General features: G+C 29.1%; 1 protein-coding gene across 8 annotated transcripts in view; it reads right to left on the bottom strand.

The window, feature by feature from the left end:
* Hr39 (Nuclear hormone receptor FTZ-F1 beta) overlaps nucleotides 1-23,645 on the bottom strand; it is a 438,812-nt gene that overhangs the window by 181,136 nt on the left and 234,031 nt on the right. For 7 of the 8 annotated variants that reach the window (XR_012757271.1, XR_012757270.1, XM_075372171.1 and 4 more), the window contains exon 1: nucleotides 18,757-19,048. The exons of the other annotated variant lie outside the window; for it this stretch is intronic. The gene's annotated coding sequence lies outside the window, so the exon portion shown is untranslated. Of the gene's footprint in view, nucleotides 1-18,756; nucleotides 19,049-23,645 lie in introns of those variants that run through there. 8 annotated transcript variants of the gene reach the window in all.

Genomic DNA, 23,645 nt, shown 5'->3' with positions numbered 1-23,645 from the left:
GATATTTTAATGTGATTTTTATACAATTTAATTGATAATAAATATTAATGATAACAATTTATCAACTACAATAAAGATAAAAATAAAAAAAGATTATTTTAAAATAAAAAATATGAACAGTTTCCCAATATTATGATTTCTTTTAATATAAAAAATACTTGTAGAAAAGAAAAAAAATTTAATAATTATTTTATTGTAAAAAATAAAATAAGGGAATTTAAAAAAAAATAAATATAGGTAATTTAAAACGATAAAAGAAATTTTTATTAAAAGTTCAATTCGAAATTCATTACTTACAAGCTGAATTTGAAATAATCTGTAGAATTTATATCGGGTGATTCAAAAATGACTAGATTCAAAAGTTTTGACTCGCGTAGTTCACTACTACCAAATTCGGTCACCAGCAATGTCACCGGTGTTGTTAAAAATGGATACATTTACTGGTGTGGAACGCGCTCGTTGTGTTCTTGGTTTCACGATTTGCAGTTACCGACTGCAGTTGCAACGTAATTTTTGTAGAGTACGGTAAGGATCCTCCTAATAGGCACAAAATTTACTCTTGGCACAAAACCTTCGTCGAGACAAGTTGTTCTGTTAAACGTATAAAATCGGCAAGACGCCCACACGTCCCTGAAGCTGCTGTGGAACAACTTAGAGAAAGCTTTGTACGTAGTCCGAAGAAATCAACTCGACGTGTGTCACGTGAGACTGGCATTGCACAAACGACTGTTTCCGCCCGCCCACCAGAGCCGTAACTAAACATAAACTCGGCTCCGAGGGGTGCCATAACCTCTAACTATCTCGTCGGGAACACAAAAGTTCCCGCCAGATAACCGGGGCTCGGTCTTTTAGGCGCCATGCCTCTAATGAGGGGACCCCAAAGGATCCCCCCACGGGGACCCGGTCTTTATGCCTTGCCTCTAATAGGGAATCCCCGAAAGGATCTCCCACCGGGACTAGGTCTTACTTTCCCCCAACTGAACTGCAAGAGAGTCCCCATCCGATCATCGTAAGCGGGAGACCAAGGCCTCCCACTCTCTCCCGGATGGGGGTGTCCCTCAGATATACCATGATGTTCCTACGAAGAAGCAGTTCCAGATGCCTGGAAACAAACGACTGTTTGGCGCGCACTACGTGAACGATTACTTGAAGCCGTACAAACTAATCGTGGTTCAACACATTACAGCAGATGACAAAGTTGTTCGGCTGCAGTTTTGTGTGAAAATGATGGATAGGATTGCAGATAACGATACATTTTCAAACAATGTAATATTTAGTAATCAGTCAACGTTTCACATCAAAGGTAAATATTTTTTGTGCTCTAAGCAAACAAAGACTACGCCCCGTTCTTCTTCCGGGAGGCAACCGCAAATAGTATCGTTCATATGGACATGCTTCAAAATTTTCTAATTCCTCAGTTAGACGATGATGACCAGGATGGACGCAATTACTATCAGCAAGACGGGGCACCACCTTACTACCACCTAGCTTTTGTTGAAAAAGATAAAGTGCAAGATTTTCTTGATACTCGATTCCCAGGTCGGTGGATTGGTCATGAAGATCCAACTGCATGGCCTCCTCGATCCCCAGATTTAAAACCCTTTCTTGTGGGGTTTCATTAAAGATCGACTTTACGTACCCCCTTTGCCTGCTGATCTTGTTGAGCAAAGAATTCGAAATAACACCGCAGCCGCAGAAATAACACAATACTTACTGATTACAGTTCGGAATAAAATCGACTTCAGGTGGGATATATGTTTCATTACAAATGGAAGCTATATCGAACCAACAAGAATGTTGGATGACAAAATTGATGCGTTTTTCTATGAAATGAGATCTCAGCTGAATCTGTAAGATATCTCAATAAATTGTTCTACGCTTTTAAACTGCGTAGTATTTTTGAATCACCCGGTATATTACAATAATATTTACAGTGAAATGTATAAAAGCAGAATAATAACGGATTTAATACAAACCTAAAATTATTCTATGGTCAAACAAACAATAATTTTTAAAAAAACCGAAACAATACACATTTATTACAAAACACTTTTACCAGATATCCAACAAAATTCATTTCTATCTAATCGATTTTTTGGACACAATTTTCAAATTATCTACATAAAAGTTTCCTGGAATACAACCTGTTATTTAACCATACGAAAAATATATTTTGTTACATAAAAATATCACTACATATTATTTGTAACGTTTAATCTAATTAACCGTGCCGTTATTCAAATCTTTATTGGGAAATAAACCCTTCATAAATACGAGAATTAAAAATAGACAATCGATTAGCACAAAATGTTCATTATAATTTCTTTTAAATGAATGTACAATTAAAAATATTTTAATTGTTCTTTAAGATGAAGATGTGTTTGTGTAGTGAACTGATTAGATGCAAGTTTTTTCTGGGGCTTAAGAGAGACCAATTTTGGGCTGTTAATGTTAATTCAAATTTATTTTTTTCTAAATTAAATTCAACATTACGTTTTATTAATCGATTATTATGATGATGTCTGCAATATTATTATTATACCATTCCTTTACGTCCGATCAGAAACCGTTTTGTTTTATCAGTTTCCATTGGTGGAACTATCTATACGAAATATTGCCAAATTTTAACCTTCTGGTGTTACTAGAAGGTCTTCTACTAGCAGTGACAAGGACTCTGGTTTTTATACCTTGATATATAATGTTCATTACTGAGATAAAAAAAGTTAAAATCGTTATGAAATAAAGGTAAAAACGAAAAGACAGCAAACAGGAAAAACAAATTCTATCAGTTATAATAAAATAATACGGAAAATATTGTGAGGTATTTTTAATAAAGACTACATAAGCTTTCCAAAACACTGGTAAGAAGTCCGTAATTGTCCAATTTTAAAAAAGTACGACTCCATTGAGGGACAAAAATCAAAGAACAGCTATAAAGAAAAATACACAATCAGACAAGAAACGTTTTCTTTGAAAATTTGGAATAAAAAATCATATATATTTCATACATAAACAGCACGAGGTCGAGTTAAGATGGAAAAACCTACATTTATCGTCCAATTTTGGAAGTATGATGTGCTTCGAGAAACGAAAATTGCACAATATAGTGTAATGCTATAAATAAAAAAACCGAACCTATTCCAAATATTTAAGAAAGAATCACTCGTCACAGTTTAGAGCCATCATTACTTTGGTGACATTATAGAAAAACCCCACATTAATTCACTGAAACAGCTACACAATAGTAATAGTTTAAAATCATCCACGGATTAAAAAATCTACGGTTTACAAACTGCACCACAAAATGGCAAATAAAGAAAACCGATTAATGTGAGAAAAATATTTACTTTATTCATTTATTACCAGAAAGAAATTTACATATCTCGATACATTAACGAAAAATACACAAGACAAAGTAAATCCTACTGAGGGAAATATAATTGCCTGGACGCAAGTCTGGTTGAAAACTTAACCAAAATTACAATCATAAAAATACATATAAAATTACTCATAAACAAACAAAAGGTATACGTCAGCCAAATTATTTATGAGTAAATTATGTGTAATATTTATAATCTTATAATCATTAAATATGTTTAATCCTTTGATAATTTAACACTCCTTAACCCTAGAAATGGTAAACGTCGATAATTCGACGGCATAGTCCGATCCACAAAGTGATAGCGTCGAACTGGTCGACGTATATAAAATTCGATAGAACAATCTGGATATTGATCCGATCCTACCGATGTTATATGTTATAAAACAGTTTTTAAAAGTGTATTCTTCTTTGGGAAGTTGATATATTTAAACTTATTTATTTTCATAAGTTTATGACTAAAAAAGATGTATTCCAAATTTAAAAAGAATAAATTAATTCAAAACTTTTAAATTCAATCTAAACAACGAATCAAAAAAATTACAGCAAGACATCCAGAAAAAAAGACTGGCATTGTATTCCCTTAAATTACTAGAAAAATTCGTAACGAATTCCTGTCCACTTTGCGCTGATAAAAAGATAATAAAAATCAGGGGAAAAAGCTACCCTGGTTATCTTATACTAACTTGATACTTAAATTTAATTTATGAATAAATTGAAATGTATAAGTTCAATACCCTATTCTACTTCAATATACCGAAAATAAAATTATATTCCTTAATTTTAGGAATAAGTGGTGCTGAATATATATTCTAAGGAGAATTATAGCAATTTGTTTCTATCGACATCGAAAATTTAAACCACAATTACTCCGATTACTGGAAATTAGATACTGTAATGGAAAAAAATTGATATATCATTTTTTAATTTTTTTTTTAAACGGATGTGGTGGTCTTTTCCCTGTATCAAACGACCGAAATTTATCCGACGTCTATAAAGGTACAGGTCCAAATGTTTGCTTTTATACATAACGGCAAGATAAATTACCGTTGTATATAAAAACAACAATGTCCTTTTAAGTGCGCGAACCATGAAACCATTCTTATTTATATATATATATATATATATATATATATATATATATATATATAATGTAAGTAGTTATATTTGCAAAATTAAATTTATAATTTCATATTGAAATAATTATGAGAATACTGATATTTTTTCAATTACATAATTTCTTTATTCCTGATCAAAATTTAGAAAGCTCGGTTGACATGCAGGCTGAAGATGGATTGTTGGACCGGTGGGCTGCTTTTGGCTACCTACGACATTATATCGCGTGCGATACACTATTCCCTCAAGTGTACTATTAGGAATGCGAACTATACTTCAGGTATAATGAGTTTAAGTAACGGCTTTTTCAGATATCCCAGGTGAACTACTGCGCATCTATACTTTTCTAAACTTTGAAGAGCAGTAGTTATTAATAATAACAAATCTGTGAAACGAACGAGTGAATAGTTAAAACTTGTCAAGAAAAATAGACTGTGTTTGTAAAATTATTGTAATTTTTTTTTTGGCAAGTTAACAGTTAGTTAATTGGTTTGATGCTTCTTTACATTTCTTCCTCTCTTGTGTTCCTGTTCTTTTCTTTCTATAGTTTAATCTCAACGTATTTACTACATTATCCAATATATTTTTCATACATTCCAATTTTTCTTTCAGTATAATTTTTACCTGTAATAACATCAAATAACTAAACACAGAAATCTTAATATTCGACCGAACCATTTAAGTTCATCTCTTTACAAAACTCAACCACAAATTTCTTCCCCTCTTCCAACCGCCATAAAACCTCTTAATTTCATATTTTATCGATCCACCTAATTTTCAATATTCTCCTATAATACTGCATTTCGAAAGTCTCTTTTCTTTTCCATATTGCTGTTACTATTGTCATTTCACTGCCATAAGCATTGTATTTCATGTAAATATTTCCAAAAATCTTTTTTAATTATTAAACAACAACGTACGAACAACTTATAAAACCACCAAAAAAAATGATATTACCAAAACGGTAGAGCTATATTTAACTATATTTTATTGAAAAAATAAATTTCTGTTAAAAAGAAATCAAATTTTCGCAAATATAAATCTAAGTTAACGATAATGAACGATTTTAAACACTACGCAAAGCGTACAGCAATTTATATATAGCTTTCTTAGAATTAGATAACAAAGTAATTTTATTTAATGAGAATGGTCGTATTTATCCATACGACAACGTAATATGCAACGTAAATATGTTAACTTAAACAAAAGTAATTCATCTGATAACAGTGATTCGTACGAACTGTCGCAATTCATACGCTATTTTTTTGTAAAATTCGTATCCGAAAATCATTTATTGGAAGGCGGTAAAAATATAATAGTTCAAATAAAGAATATTTATAAAAAAAATGTCAAAATAAAATGTTTCAGTTTTTTTTTAACGAAAATAATACATAATGATTTTTGTATTATTATTATTACTATTAACAGCAGTTATTATTATGTTATACCTGTAACTGAGATAAAACTAACAGAATGTATCATGATAAATTACAATAATAAGAAAGAAAAATTACAACGCATAACATGATGTAATTAACATAAAACCGCTATCGCATCTAAATAATTATTATTATTATAACAGTAAACAAGCGAGCGACAGATTTCGTAAGAACAATGAGCAGAAGTTAAATGTTTGAGAAACACACATCAACACGCATTACTTTAACGAAGGTCAACGAAATGAAATTCGTGTTTCTATTACTTTTCCTTGTATCGCCCAGACAAATAACTCCTAATAAAAAAAACCCGAATACTATCAATCACTATCGGGAAAATCTACTGACCAGGTTAGCAACTCCTCTATACTGAATCTCAATTCTTGAAAAATAATCCACAGTATATAATGATTACCGCAATTATTTACCGTGAAACTTAGATTGCTGTAATAATTATAATATTAAATATCCAACTGGAAATTCGTAAGTATTCATAAACACTTTTTTATAATCAGTTATTAAATGATTAAAGATATCTTTTTTCAAGCAAAAAAGTTTAATTAAAAAAAAAAAATTACGAAATTCTTTTATAATACATTTAAATAAATAAAAAATCACTAAATGTTTTATCCGACACAAATTATTACTAGATGTATATTTAAATGCAAATCTTAACTTACGAATCTGAAGTTAGATTGAACATAAATATATTGTTTCAAATAACAGAAACTATTATTAAAAACAATCCAATCACCTAAAACAGGTGACCCTGATCATGATGATTAAAAAATTAAGAAATAATAAAAATTACGAAACATTAAATAAATAACAAATATTTTATTCAGAAAGGTTCATAAAGAATGTATTTATTTTAAGATCACGTCAAGTGTGTGCAGGTATGCTACTCCAGAGTAAAAAAAAAACAGAACTCTACCAGTATTTACACGGAAACCAATAAAAGACCTTGATACATCAAAGTAAAGAAAAAATATTTTTCATTCACCTGCCGAGAAAATACAAGTAAAAAATAAAAAAATAAATCGATAACAATACTTATTTAGAAAAACTAGAAAAAAGGCGGGCCTACGTTCCTTACTAACAGCAATATAAACTTTTACAACGAAAAGCTTCAAAATCCTGAACATTTTTAGCTGTTTCTTAAGTTGTGATTTTTTTAAAACAACTCTAACACCAATGTTTTCCCTTTTTATCCCCAAAACATAAATATAATTTTAGATAAAGCGCGGCGCACCACCACTGGTCAGCTCTGCGCCGATAGCAGCTAAAATAAAAATTTGATGTGGACACCACATGATTTCCTTGACCTATTACATTACATATACACATTTCTTTAAAATGAAAAGTACATAAAATTTTATTCCACTAATATCTGATTTTTTTAAAATTGTTATTATTGAATGTAGATCCTTTTTTTACAATCAGAGGTTAATAATTATTAGTAAATCAATATATTTAAATTAAAAAAAAAGGAGATGAAGTCGGATTCGAACCGATGTGCCTTCCACTTGTAAGATCCAAATATTTTATTAATTAAAACTTTATTTTTAACTCTGGAACCGATGAAGGTACCACGTATACCACTTATGATATATTGTTGAAAAGCTCTCATCGAGGGCTAATTACTGCAGTTAAGAAAAAGTCCAAAATCCAAACTTTTTGAAATTTCGGCTTTTTTGGAAATTTTCGGTCAAGTCGATTACAATCAAAAGCGGAGGTGCAGAACAAGATGTTACAACAGTCCTAGATCCAAAATTGCAACATTCTACGGCTAATAGTTTTTGATTTATGCGAGATACATACATACGTAGGCACGTAAAGACGTCAACGCCGAAACTAGTCAAGATGGATTCAGGTACGGTCAAAATGGATATTTCCATTGAAATGTGAAAACCGAAATTTTTCGCGATTACAATACTTCCTTTACTTCATACAAGGAAATGCGAGCACATACAACAAATAAACAAACCCGCCCACCATCCTTTTTTATGGGAAAGAATAAATGATTTTATTTAATTATGATTAATTGGTGAGAAAATATTTTTATTATACTGATAAATAATTTATTATTTTAAAATTTGAGTGAATGTGATTGATCGATCAAAAGTGATGAAGACTAATTAAAAATGTAATCAATATTACTTTTAATGATATATAATTTGTTCTAAAAAAAAACGTAATCAAATATGTATCACGTAAAATTTCAGATTAAGTACCGTATATAATTGTTTTAGTTCTGTAAACATTTTTATGACTTTTTGACGTGAAAATGATATTTTGACATGTAATTGTGAAACCGTTAACGAGAGCATAAAAATCCATTAAAGTATTATCCCTAGATAAACAAGGATTTATTGGCTCAATTTAGCATAATTTAATTTTAATACATTCATATTTATAAAAGTAATCGTCAGGAAAATAGTGGAAATAACTTATATAAGAAGCAGAACAGACCCGATTTCGTTCGGTAAATTACAATACCATACTAATTTTACACATCGTAAATTAATTCGTTTTATTCTTTTGTACTAATAAAGATGTTTCATGCATATGGTAAATTAAATGTAGATAATAACGTACCATCCACTTGCAGTACGTGTGGAATAATAATTAAAAAAAAAAAAGAAATGTTATATGAATACTGAAATAATAACCTATGATTGTAAAACACAATTCCAAAAAAAATGCAATACTATAAAATTTGTTTTTAAAATAATTTTTTTTAATTTCAAATAGTACGAATGACAATCGATTCGTATCATGACCTTTTTTTAAGAAATCAATAATATAGAAAACGCATACAGGGTTAAACCTATAGCAAAGAGTGGTAGCAGAGCGGGAACGAATGAAAAGATGAAAAAACAGCCTACAGATACTAAAACGCGTTCAGCATAGTATTAACCCTAATAACGTTTCATTAGGGTTGACTTTCCCCTATTATAGGATATGTTAATTCAGAGCACCATGATTGAGAACGCCGAAGTTAGGTTTTTATTTATATTAATTTTAATACCTACATATTTAACCGGCCTATATTTTTACTGACTGCGGTTTAATATAATTATTAGCCATGTATACATCTTCGCACCTAAATATTTTCATTTAATATTAACAACTATACAATACAGATTATGATAATGATCTAAAAAACAAGAAGGAAATTCGTGTAATTATTAACTAAATTAAGAATGGATAAAACTTAAGGCCAAAACTCAAGGTTATCATTTACTCTCTTACTTCCTCAACTTTAAGCACTAAACATAGTTTTTTTTTTTTTACACTAATTATTTACTATATAACAATCGAATTTTTTATAATGGGAATACGAAAATGTTTAATTAAAAATATTACCTCTGATAATTAATTGAACTTAGAACCTTCCGGATAAACAGTTAACATTTCATCTAGTTACATTCAGAAAGAAAAAAATAGAAACTCAACAACCAATCCTGATGTAATAGCTTCTGGATACTGAATTTAATTAAGACGAAGAACAATGTTACAGATACATTCGCTACAAGAACAAGGAAACACCTGCCACTGGGCACCGAATTAATAAAGCTGCACTAAATATCTGAAGGATTCGAGAATATTAAACGTATCAATAAAACAAAACCTAAAAATAGTTTTAAAGGAAAAAAAAGGAAAAAGATCAGAAATGGCAAACGAATTTTTTTTGTTACGATTAAAATAAAAAATGGAAAATATTTCTCTACCAATTAGATGAGAATTAAAAAAGTACGATCCAAAAATAATAGGAGTTTTAAAATTAACACATATTTAATCGTTTCTACACACATATGATATTCTGAACGGTAGGTTTTATCTAATGAACCTATATTGGTTTGTGGCGTGCAAGCAGTTCGAAACCTTTTCCTGTAGTGAATGTATTGTAACGAGGAAAATTCATGGATGGATGGATTTATGTCGTTAATTAGAACCCAACCAAAGAATGAAAGCTGCGAATATAAAGGAACGTTTATCATATAACCTGCCCGGCCGAGTTTCGACTGATCATTTTCGAAAGATACGCAAACGCTATCTACTCCATTCCGACAAGAACTGATTTAATCGAACAAAATTTATAAAATCGTATGATTCAATTACATAAATTTAAAAAAATAACATAAATAGAATACTGAAAAAAATTAATTTCCATACCTTTAAAAATAACAACAAAAGTTTACAAAAAATTGAAACCCCTTTATTAAAATTTAAAGCTGTCGATTTCACGTTTTCATCTCTCGGCTTTCATTTCCTGGAGCATTTTAATTAAAAAATACATTATGATATACCAAATTCAAAATACAACTACGTATTATACACTATAATTACGTGAATAAAAGAATAGCCGTAGCTACCTGTGGACTCGTGACCTGATCAAGCAGCATCAGATATCTCTCGTTCAAATAAAACGAAAAATCCGATAAAACTTGCTAGAAATGAGTAAATTATATCACCTGAAATGCTTTAAACTAAGGATTAAAACAGCCTTTCTCTACCTGGGGGTCACAAAACTGGCCTACAATGTTATACGTAAACAATACTGGGAATCATTTTATGAGGAAAAATATAATTTATTATAAACATTTTAATTACATATAAAGTACACATGTAAAGAAAATAAAGATACGGTTGCGTTTTTTTTACTTCCTTGTAGTACAAGGAAGTATTATAATCGCGAAAAATTTCGGCTTTCAGATTTCAACGGAAAAATCCATTTTAACCATCCTTGAATCCATTTTGACTAGTTTCGGCGTGACGTCTCTACGTACGTATGTATCTCGCATAACTGAAAAACGATTGGCCGTAGGAAGCTGAAATTTTGGATTTACGACTGTTGTAGCATCTAGTTGTGCACCTCCCTTTTGATTGCAATTGATTTGAGCAAAAGTGTCCAAAGAAGCCCAAAATCCAAAAACATTTGGATTCTTAACTGCAGTAATAAGCCCTCATTGAGAGCTTTTCAACGAATATATCATATTTTCATTGGTTCCCAAGTTATAGCCAAATAAAATGTTAATTAATGAAATATTTGGATGTTACAAGAGGAAGGCACATCGGTCCGAATTAGACTTCATTTCCTTTTTTTAATTTAAATATATTGATTTATTAATAATTATTAACCTCTATTGCAAAAAAAAAATTATGATATATAATTCAATTACAAAAAAAAAAGTGGAAAAATATCAGAAATTATTAATGAAATAAAATTTTATGTACTTTTAATTTTAAAAAAATGTGTATACGTATTTAATAGGCGCACACGAAAGTCATGTGGTGTTCACATCAGATTTTTTCATTTAAAAGTTTCTCCATACGTGGTGTCAGAAAAATACGAAAGGAAATTGTTTTCAAGTGATAAAAGAACACCTATAATTACTTTTTAGGGCAACCATAAATGAAAAATCCTTTTCATAGAGGTAATACTTGGCGAAAAAGATTATTTTAATGCTTCTACGAATAAATTTCCATAATCCCTTCGACGAGCAAGCCAAAGAGTATCTGAATCTTTAGATGTGAATTACAGTTGCAGCGTTTTATCGGTAGACATTTCGATGAGCCGGTCGTGAATCTCAGGCGGTAAACGCAGCTACAACGTTTTCCACTAAATGGATTCAGTACCTATCTCTTCGAGGAATCATATTTATCTTCCGGGATACACCTCTCCGGCTGAATTTTTTTTACGTTCGAACATGACGCTCTCACAGCGAATATTATGCAAGCAGACCATATTACTAAGAGCAAGTACACATTAAAGTTGGAACTTGTAAATTGCTCATGTTTTTATACTTCATACATGCATGTTCATACCCGTCGCTATCAACCCAGTTAAATAGTTTATAGAGTCCATTCGCTTGAGGTGTCGCGAAATATTCATTATATATACATATATATTTTTTTTTTACTTTTTGGGGGTCGTGGAGCTAAAAAGGTTGAAAATCTCTGAATTAAAGGGACACATCCGTTGAAACTGTTTATGTGCAATAATGTAAGTGGTTTTAACCATTCATTAAGAAAAGTAAAGACAACATGATGATGTAGAAAACGTATACATAAATATACACATGATAATTCTAAAGATGTAATCAAATTTATTGCTGAAGTACAGTAAAATGGTCGTAAAAATTATTTAAATAAAAGTATCTGGGCTAGCAAGTAATTAAAATAGATAACTACTAGAACAGATCATCTACGTTCTAATTCCCAGCAAGAAGCTACATTTTTTTGCCTATCGATTCATCCATCTTGTTTTTCTAATGAAATATGTGTGAGTAGGATGGATACCTCCTGGATTGTAATACTAAAATAAACTATATCTTTATACAATTATGAACTAGATATTTCATATTATAAATACGTGTTATAATACTGACGATTCATTCATTGTGCAATCAAATAATCTTTAAATCCTTTATAATTAATTATTTACCAAAATAAATCAGTCAATAACAACAACCTTTTTTTATGTTTCACATAAATCTCCTCCCCATAAAAAAACTATAAAATTACAAAATAAATTATTCTAATAATATTAAATTTTAACATAAAGAAATTAATTATGGATAAAATGTGTAAATTATAAAATATTAATTAATACGGTTACTGCAGGAAAATTCTGAATCTTGAATATTTTATAAGTCTGGAGATACGAGGTACAACTAAACTACAGGAAAATAAAAACTAAAAAAAAAACCATTATCCACAACAGGCGTTACATAATAATGATGAAATAAAAATAAAATTTGATCATTAGAATGCAGTATTGTGTGTTAGTTAAGAGCAAATACTTCAAGTAAAGTACTTCTGCACTCCCGATTTAAACTAACGTATAATAATACTTCTCCTTAGAGCTGCTACAAGTATAAATTCGTTCGTAGCAGAAAACTTAAATTTAAATCAATTTTACCGTTAAATTCCTGTTAACAGCAACGGTATTCATAATTACTGAATACTAAAGATTAAATGGCGGAGTGGTAGCGTCTCGGTCTTTCATCCCGAGGTCCTGAATTCAAATCCGGGTCAGGCAAGATCATATTTTCATACGCTACAAATTTCCATCGGGCTAATAACCATAGTAGTTGCCCGTAAAATTAAAAAAAAAATATATATATATATATATATATTAATTCCGGCATAACATGCTAAATCATCACAGTCTAAGGCGATCAATTTTTATTATTATTTACATTAAAATAATATTTTGAGATAAAACTTTATTGCAATGTAAAATTAAATAGAAATGTATAATATCAAAAACCGTCGCACCGAGAATAGTTTGTACTAGCCGACTATTTTTCAAATGATTTATAAATCAGTTTTTCTGAAAAATCTTCTAAACAAGATGTATAATAAATTTGGGCTCATTATTAGTTTTAATATATGAAATTAAATAAATATTTCGCTGGTAAAAACAACCATCCAATGGAAACATTTTAGCTTTGTACATAACTGGCTTAACTCATTTTAAAATATTCATTCTAGAAGTAAAAAGAACAGAGCGTAGTTTTTTTACTTTTCTAAAAGTTTTTAGAAAAGTTACAGTAAACTTTACCATTTTATTATTCTTATGATATAAAGAATCCATAAAATACATAATTACAATATATTGACTTACGACGAAAATCAATAAGTAAATAATAAATACAAATAAATTCAGTAGGTTTCGCTAAAAGCAATTTGTTTCTATTTTTGTAATCTACAATAAAATTATTAATAAACACAAACAAAAATTATATAACACTTTACTAAAAGTAATTCATACATAGTGCAAAAATGAAAACTTGTTTCGTATAAAGATAAGACAGCTGTTCCTAAAAAAAAAAATAAGACATCTTTCTCGGACAGTATAACTTATAAAAGAAATTTCTTAAGAAAAGATAATTATTAAAAAAAAAAGGTGAAGCCGAAATCAAGACTATGTAATGTGATGCATGTATATAGAATTATAAGATTCACCATTGTCTCTACCGATGCTGTGTATTATATACATAACGTATATTAGGTCTGAAAGGTTTAAGATGAAATATTTCGATTTTTGATGATTTTATTAACGGTGCTGCATATTTGTACACTTAAAACATACCCGCCCTACAGAGAACCAAATATCATCTAACGTGACGCATACATATAGAATTTCCGGATTCCCAGTGTCCCTACCTAACCGCCGGACGACGAAAAACGTTTTATTGTCAATTTTCAGACCAATTTTTTGTAACCTACCCGGCTGGTCTAGTGGTGAATGCATGCGTCTTCTCTAATCAACTGATTTTGAAGTCGGAAGTTGCAGCGCTCAAGTCCTAGTAAAGGCAGTTACTTTTATAAGGATTTGAATACTAGATCGTGGATACCAATGTTGGATTTCAATTAAACACATATCTCAGGAATGTTTGAACTGAGATTTGACAAGACTACACTTCATTTACAATGATACATATCATCCTCATTTATCCTCTGAAGTTAATACCTGAACAGTAATTTCCGGAGGCTAAACAGAAAAAAAAGACCAATTTTGTGCCTAAAAACCTTTTTCAAAATCATGGTAACACCGCGAAAAGCAGCTGCGATCGCAACAAGATTTACTTATCGGATTAATAGAAAAAAGTTATGTACCAAAAAATATATATTTTTTTGGCATATATATATATACATATATATGGGTCGAATCAAACCTCCTTTTTTGAATTCTGTTAAAAAGAAGTACATTATTTCAACTGATTTTCAGCATAAACTGAAATAATATAACAAAAAAATAAAAATATATATTTTTTAACATCATTTTCAAAAAAGCAGAATCATATATTTCTCATATATTCTATATATTTATCTGAAATATTCTGAGTTCGAATTACGGTCTGGTTTTGCAATTTTTACAAGCTGCAAATTTTATATACATAATTTAAAAAAAAACCAAAAACCATAAATAATATAAACTTTTATAAATAATAATAATAATCAAATACACAGATTAAATTTAAAATTAGTTTACGTCAAAAATTCGTAAAAAGAAGAACAAGATTGATTTGCCACATACTAAAATAAAATGTAAAAAGATTAAAGCAAAGACTAAAAGTAAAAAAAAAAAAAAACAGAAAATCGTCGATTTCAAATGTATACTGACTATAAAAGATTAGCAGAGAAAGGAAAGAATATATAAAACAAAATAGTAACAACGACGACGACAAAACTGTTGAAAATCACTTTGCTGTAAGCCGTTTACATTAATGAATACGTAGAAATTGTTTATAAATGTTACACCTTAATTTATTTTAGCCTTAACGAGATTAAACAGTTGGCAGGAAACTTCATACTTTTCAAATAACAACGATTTTAATTTATTAATTCATTTATTATATATTACTAATAATACTGATACAAATCGATAAAATTACCAGTTAACTATTTATTAATTTTTTAAAGAAGATAAATCATTTTTCTAATCATATCTTATTATTATTACAGTAACATGCAAACTCGCTGAAATGTAACCATGCCGTGCACGGTTAACAGATGCATGCATCTGTAACGATCGTATACATTAAAGGTTATCAAATTTCCGTAACTTAGCCGATTACGATTTTTTTTCTTAAATTTTTTTTTGGACTTAACTAAATAAAATCCTTCCCATAAAAATATAACCACACCCATACGCGATCCTAATCGATTAAAGAGCATTCTGACATAACCTTTTATAATGTAATGATGTATTAAATTTAACATTTATTAAAAAAATAATAAAATTTAATATTTATTTTTGTTTAAAAAAAGTATTCTTTCAAAAATATTACATTCAAAAAACAAAAGAGAAAAAGTAAATAATACACTGTGACCTAATGGTAATATAATATCGGAGAAATCTCCTGCTCGTGCAAGATATTTCAATAATTATTAAAATAATAATATCCTTTAACTGTACTATAAATGTAATAAATCATCAAGATTTATTAAACAACTATCATACGGTAAGATTATTAAAGGCTGCGTAAAACTACAACCCTAAAAAACCTGAAAGTCACTACCAGTTATAAAGACAAAGATGACTTCATAAAAAAACCTGATGCGACCAGCTCATGACTTTCACAAATATACAGTCTCTTTTGATACAGTAATTATTAAATTCATGAATACTGTTAGAGTACTTAAAATAAACTAGAAACGTGTGTTGAGCTAATTACATTAAAGGAACTGGTATTTCTTCATTAATATAATTACACAATTTAAAAAAAAAACTATATAAAATTACAAAAACGCAACTAAAAAGAATATTTTTAGTAATAATAATACGTGAAGGAATACACACAAAAATTACCTAATTTTAAATTAAGCCTAAAAATTACGAATACTCATCGGAATAACATGTAAAAACCTACATACATAGTTAAATTTGGACGATGTATTTTTTTTACGTATGAACAGATAGGGTTTTTACTTGATTTCGAACTTGCAAATAAAATATTTTTTTTCAAAAGTCATACAAGTTTCAGAAAGTCACGTAAAAGAAAAACAGCATCCTCCAAAAAAAGAAAAATATTTACAGCCTCAAATACTTATACCATCACAACTTTTATTAAGTTGACATTTTACTAAACTACCGTTTTCTTATTCATTACGTTCTCAATTGAGAACGTAGGCTTTGTAATTACAAAGCTAAACTAGCAAAGTAAACAAAATTAACGTAGAGATTTAGGCACCGTTGCATTTTACTTGGTATCGCAGCCTGTTTGGCAAAAAGCAAAAGAAAACAAATAAACGAAGATTTGGCACTCATCGTTCTATGATTGGTAAAACCTGGCAGAACTTTTGTAGTCTCAACACTTCAAAAATAATCCGTTTCATAACTATTTTACGTGTTCTAAAAGCGGCTAATTAATGATAGTGTTTTCACAATTACTTTTAAACTTCATTTCCTTTTTTGCTTTTGCATTATTTTGAACTTTTAATTATTTCATCATTACTTATACATGTATCAAATAAAACGACTTAAAAAATAATTATAATACGAGTATAATGACTTTGTTATAATAATTATAACTATTATTTAATTTTAAAATTATAATACACGTTATACAATAACACGGTACATACGTATTAGCCTGTCGACCAAGAAATTGCAAACTTTTGGGTTATCGTTAATATTACCCGATATAACTGCTATATTAACATTTTTATAACCATTTATATTTATTTTATAAATATAATTTAACCACACTTAACCTACGCTCGTTAACCTTGACTAATTATAATACAGTAATGTGTTGAGTATGTAAATAATAAATTCAGTAATTATTGCAATTATTTATTCATTTAAATAATCAAAACATTATACTATTAATTAGTCGAGGTTAGCGAGCGTGGGTTAATTTTATCTATAATTATAAGCAGCAATCTTTTACGTTACTGTTAAATAATATCACCCGATGTCAAAAAATATGGATCTGCTGTTCAAAAGAATAACATATTCGTAATCATAAAGTAAAATAGGTCTGGAATCGATCATTTTTAGACAAAAAATCTTTTCAAACTGTGGTACCATCTAAAAAGCACAAGTGACGACATTTAAATAAGTACTATTTTAATAAATTCAAACATTAAAGTGTTGGGAGGGGAGAAATAATGAATAACATCCCGATTTTTTTTTAACATAGAAGTAATAAGGGTTTTTAAGCCATGCTATTACATTGTTAGGGATGTAGGATGTAGGGGGTATACCGAAATGAAACGACATTAGACACATTAGATAGGGAATCTTGGAGAGTTGCATCAAACCAGTCAAATGACTGAAGACAAAAAAAAATTAAATTAGAACTTCCACTCCCAAAAGTATAATACCTAACGATAAAATAGTAGATGAAAAAAAACAAGTAAATAACCGATGAAAAATTCAAATAATGTTGAATTACATAATCCTACTATAGTTTTTTAACTTAAGATTTATAAAATAAAAATTAGTAATAATTCTAAAAATAATAATCAAATCTGTTTGACTAAAACTATGAATAAATATTACTCTAAAAAAAATTAATATTGGTAAAAAAACCCAAAAAAACAGGTGATTAAAGTACAATTACAATAGAAATAAAACTTAAAACAGGTTACATCTAAATGCACGATTTATGATATAACTTTTACAACATAAAATTTCATTTTGAAATACGATAACGAAATATATATATATAATAATAATAAAGTTAATAAAGTTGTTACAGTATATGAAAATTTACAGAGCATGAAAAATTAGTAACACATTCAATCTAATGAATATGGATTGTACAAGGTATATTGAAATAAAACCACAAAAATGTAAAATACATTATTATCAACAAAATAAAATCAATAAATCGTACGGCACTACTCCAAATTAAAAATATTTTAACATCAGGAGATTAATATACAAATTTATAAATATAATTATAATAAATAATATCATTTAATTTATACAAATGAAAATAATCGTAAAGAAATGTTACGGAACGTTCTTGAACAGTAATATAGCAAAATATTTTCAAAATTTATACATATGTAACTCGTTCATTTTATTTGTACAATGAATAATATTTGCAATGAAAACAGAAAATACATCATTATTAAAAATAAATCATAATTATAAACAAAAATTATGAAATAATATTGCAACCACGCGTAGAACAAAAGAAATCAACAAGCGAGAACGATATAAAAAATAATTCAGACTGTACTATAAACAGAATATATTACGGCGGTTACATAAAATATTACAACAAAACAGAAGAAGATAAGTTGTAAAGCATCTCTTATAACGGAAAACGTAAAAGAAGTAATACTACTTACTACGGCAATGTGGAAAGATAGTCGGTATACGTTGTTACCACTTCACAATGTAATAAAATGACAGACCCAGACAGATGCTTCAAATAATTATTAATATTACAATACAGAAACACACTGAACAAACGACAATAACTTAAATTAACGAACAAATATATACCGAATAATAATCGTAAATATGTTTATTACAATTCACAGTTTAAATAAATTGCACACGAATAAACAATAATGAAAAACAAAAACATAATACAGACAACCACATATCAGACAGAACACGACCAGCAATGCGAACGGGACAACATAGACAAAGGCACTGTGGTTGACGCAGGTGAGCGGGGGAGGGGGAAACCAGACTGGTCTTTAGAGTGGGGGTAAAAAACCCCCAGTGAATGGCGTTAGTCGTTCTGCACTTTTATTCGCGGAGCTTTTATTTCGCGGATGCACGCCTTTCTTTTTGTATTACATACGTATCTTACGTAAAACTATGCACATAATCTTACAACCTACAACGTAACGTATATTAAAAAAAAAACCACCGTAAAATAATAATATTCACAAGTTTATTTTAAATTTACATTGAACATTTTATGTTAATAATATTATAACCAAAAATGTGCAAATAAAATATGTTGATCGCAAAAATCATATTAAAAATAAACCGTAATAATAAAATAACCTTGATAATAATTTAAAACAGAACGTTTCAAAATTATTTTAATTACTACTTTATTAGAACAATTACTAATTAATTAAATTAGAATTAACCTGAGAATTTCTTTTCTTTTTCTAATAATAATAAAAATCTAACTAAATTACATCTGATAAAAATTTAATTTAAAAAAAATAAAGGATTATTAAAGTGACGTGCAAAATATATTCCACATTACCACGAACACCAGATGTAAATTTGTTTATGAAACAACCGGATTGTTTATAAATTTTAGGAAACTAAACAATCCGTTTTAAAATACGTACCTTATATTTTAATTTATTTTATATGTTTTTCCATATTTAGCTCTTTTTTTTAAATTTGATTGATAAAATAACAATTATAAATAAACCCGAATGTAATATTTCAACTTTATGATTAGCCTAACACGATTGAATTTGCAAAGCCATCATCGTACAGATTACTAGTTTCGTTAACATTAAAACCGTCTAATATCAACAAAAATAGGCCAAGGGATTTTTTACTCTTCAGTATTATTATTAATTTTTTATACTTCAATATTATATTTTGTGCGATCGTGAGTTTAAATGATATTAACAAAATTTTTAATATTTTTCAAACGAATTATTTTTATAATTTTCGTAATTTTTTTTATATTCCAAGTACGTGCAAATTTTTTTCACCATTAGATTAATTTATAATCTTAAATCTTATTTTTCAATAAAAATTATCATTTATTAAATTTATTCAATAAGTTTATCATTTATACAATTCAAATTAAATATTTATAAAATACCGTTACAATAATGACATAGAACTAGTAGAAAACTTTAAATATTTGGGGGAAAACATCACGCACAACCTCCAAGAATATCCAAACTGGAATGAAAGAATAAATAAACTCATCAAAGCCACAATAAAAACACAAAACATCTATAACAAAAAATACATGTCCATAAACACAAAAATAAGACATTATAACTCAGTTATCCGACCAGATATACTTTACAGATGCGAAACCATATTTGGACCGTACCAGACAAAGTTTACCGACAAACCGGAAAAGATTGAAAGACAGATTCTACGACGATGCATCGGGAAAAAGACGGGATTTGGAGAATTATTCCAAACGAAGAGATTTACAAAACGATCATCCCGATAACTAATAAATTTAAAAAGAAGAGAATTTCCTTTCTAGGACATATTTTCAGAATGGAAGAGACCAGACTTATCAGACGGATAATCGAAGTTTTTTGGAACAAGAAAAAAGCAGACCGAACTGGTCTGCAGAAAGACATAGAGGAATTAGACATAACCCGTGAAAACCTAAAAACGAAAACCGGAAAATATGAGAAATTAAAAAATAAAGAAACAAGATTCCTATCAAAACCCAAGAAAACAATAAGCCGGGTGTACTCTGAACAAGAATGGGCAAGAAGATCTGAAACCCTTAGAGATTACTGGCAAAAAAGAAAAGCTGAAAAACAATAAATCAGCAAGAAAACTTAAGTGATCCATTATGTCTTAAAAGTAAAAAAAAAAAAAAAAATAGTTAATGAATAAATAAAAAAAATATACATATAAAGAGTGTCCCACGAAGAAACGTTCATGGCATGTTTTACTGGTGAAAATAATGAAAAGTTCATATAAAAATATGAACTGGAAATGTTTTGTTTTCGAGTTACGGCTAGCGAAGGATGCTATCCAGATTTCAGCTCTTCTAATAAAAAGAAGCTTAACTGTAATCTTTGGGAACCAAATTAAAGAATAAAGTTGGTCTAACTTAAGTAATTTGAGCAAGGAAGTAGGATAAAGCAAGTCGTAGAACTGTAAATCCAGTAGTTTTTAAGATATCCGACGTAAAACACAATATTCGGTAGAAAAAAAGTTGTTTTTACGTTTATAGTACAATAGCTTTGTTAAATGACTAATAAATGCGGAAGACTTCATAACAAAACTTCTAGAGAATTTAATTCTTAGAAAATTAATGTAAATACAGTCGATAAAAACTTTTAAAATTAGGTTTTTTATTAAACCAAATCAGTCGAAAAATAGACAGAAAAACGTATTATTCTTTTAATACTTAATAAACATTCTTTTTAAATACAAAAACGGTAATTCCTGAAAATAATTTTAAAAGGAATAGAAAATTTATCAAACAGTATTTTAGCTGTGTTTATTCAATAATTTGCACAGGTAAAACGAAATAATTTCGTAAAAAACTAAATTGAAATTAATGTTACTTTAGAAATATTTAAATAAATTTCATTTTCCGGCCTCAGTGGCGCGAGTGGTAGCGTCTCGGTATTTCCTCCGGAAGTCTTGGATTCGAATCCCGGTCAGACATGGCATTTTTATACGCTACAAAAATTTTCATTCATTTTATCCTGTGAAGTAATAACTAACGGTGATCTCGGAAGTTAAAAAAAAACAGGTTTGTAATACTAACGGCCGGTCAACAATTAAAATTGTGTACTTCGTTTGAATCTGTTGTCATAAATTTTTATACAGATAAAGGAAATGTAATGTTATCATAACGTAGTGTAAAAATGCCGTTTCAATTTTCTAACGAGGAATACACAGATATAATTTTTGTTTATCGATTTTGTAACGGAAATTCTGAAGCTGCTCGAATATCAAGATAGATTTCCTGAAAGATGGATTTCAAATATGAAAACTTTTTCTTCCGTGTATCACCATTTGCGAAAGAAACAGTCATTTCTAACGCGTTTGTTTTCTATAGAACGCTAAGTAAATAATAGTGTTAATGATGAACATCGTGTGTTTCAGCATTACCAGCTTAGTCCAGGCACTGGTACAAGATGAATTTCATGTCGCACTGGTTTGTCAAAAAACAAAGTATGGCGCATCCTACAGAAAGAAAATCTTTATCCTTTCCGTCTGCAGAAGGTACAAAATTTGCGACCAACAGATTAACCTCAGCTAATGTGGAAATTAGTTTCCTACCTAGATTTCACATTAATGTTTGGTGTGGCATTATTTATGACAAAATTTTGGGACCGTTTGTTTTCAATGAAAACCTTACGGGAGATGCATACTTTCATTTCTTGAAAAATAATTTTCCGGCTCTTTTGGAGGATGTATCTTTACCGACTAAATTGCTAATGATTTTCCAGCAAGGCGGTGCAACGCCACCTTTTTTTTTTGTAGCTAGAAATCGCTTGAATGCTAATTTCTTAAACCGGATTGAACGTGGTGGACCAATCGATCGTCCACCACGATTGCCTGACTTAACGTCACTCACCTCATTTGGGGGCCATATGAAAACGAAAATATACCAACTAAAGGTTAATAATAAAGAAAGGTTACTCATTAAATTGGAAACGCTAATGAATTTATACGAAATGAAACGGAAAGCCGCCGGAAATATTTTACGTCAGGTAGTGCTATGTACATTGTGAAGGAGGGAACTTCGAACAATTACTGTAATTGAAGTTAGTTATTCTGTTACAATTTATCATTTCATGTACAAGTATTTGTATTTTTTGTTTGTTTTTCTGTATTAAGAATAATAATAATAATAATATATTAAGTACAGAATAATAAGATTTTCTGTCTATTCTTCTTTAATAAAATATCGAATTTAAAATTCGATATTTAATAAGTTTTTATTTACTTTTTATCGGCTGTATTTACATTAATTTTCCCAGAAGTAAAACCTAAAAAAACTTGTTTTTCGACACTGAATTTTGTGTTTTACGTCGGATATCTTAAAAAATACTGGAGTATCAGTTCTGCGACCTGTTTTTATCCTATTTCTCAGCAAAAATTAATAAGAAACCACCAACTTTACTCCTTAATTTGGGTCCCATTTTACAGTAGGGCTTTGTTTTTATTAGAAGAGCTGAAATCCTTGCGAAATTTTTCGAAAGGAAAACGTTTCCATACCTATATTTACATGAACGTTTTTCATTATTTTCACCAGTAGAACATGTTCTGAAAGTTTCTCCGTTTGTTCTTGGGACACTCTGTATAATAAATAAAAACATGTGAATTAGAAACTTGGTGCTACCATCATCCAAGTTTCAATTATTATTAACCTGAGTCTGTTCTCTTACAGAATTATACTCTACGGCTAGGGATAATATACACAATAAATAATATATTACACCTCAAGAGAAACAAACACACAAAACGATTGCGCCATTCTATTTGTTACAGACTTTTCTTAAGCCTGAAACGCATATAAAATACTTAAGGT

This window comes from Lycorma delicatula, chromosome 7 (assembly GCF_047948215.1).
Source record: "Lycorma delicatula isolate Av1 chromosome 7, ASM4794821v1, whole genome shotgun sequence".
NCBI classification, from domain to species: Eukaryota; Metazoa; Arthropoda; class Insecta; order Hemiptera; family Fulgoridae; genus Lycorma; species Lycorma delicatula.
This window is presented reverse-complemented; position numbering and strand designations above follow the sequence as displayed.